Raw genomic sequence first — 521 nt, forward strand, 5'->3', positions numbered from 1 at the left:
AGTAGATGCGACCTGGTGTCGGCGCAGACACAGCTGGGGCACCCGGGCCTGTGTCGCTCCCCAGGCCGTTAGGACCCCGAATCGCAGAAAGAGAAGGGGGGCTCCGCTCTCCTTCAGAGCATCTTGAAATACTTCATTCCGGGCCCCAGTCCCGAAGGAGCTGAGGGATCCCACCCAGGGAAGCAGTCAGGAGCTGCTGTCCTTTCTGGAAGGAGGAGCTGGGGTGGGGGTGGGGGGACACACACTGTGGCTCTACAGACCGAAAGGTCAGCCTTCTTAGCGGTGAGACTCGGTCTGAGGATGCTGTTCCAGGAAATGGGACTTTTTCTCGGGATCAGGACTGCTTCCTGGGGGTGTGGGGTGCAAGCAGGGGCTGGGAGCAGCCGCTCAGCCATGCTGTGGGGTCCCTGCTTCAGGGAGGGGGGTTGCACTTGGTGGCCCCAGGAATCCATGACCCCACAAGGGCCAGCTCCTCCCCTCCAGAGCCTCCCCACTAACACCACACCGGGGCTGTTTTCCAG

The sequence above is a fragment of the Vicugna pacos genome, unplaced genomic scaffold (genome assembly GCF_048564905.1).
Source record: "Vicugna pacos unplaced genomic scaffold, VicPac4 scaffold_56, whole genome shotgun sequence".
Taxonomy (NCBI): domain Eukaryota; kingdom Metazoa; phylum Chordata; class Mammalia; order Artiodactyla; family Camelidae; genus Vicugna; species Vicugna pacos.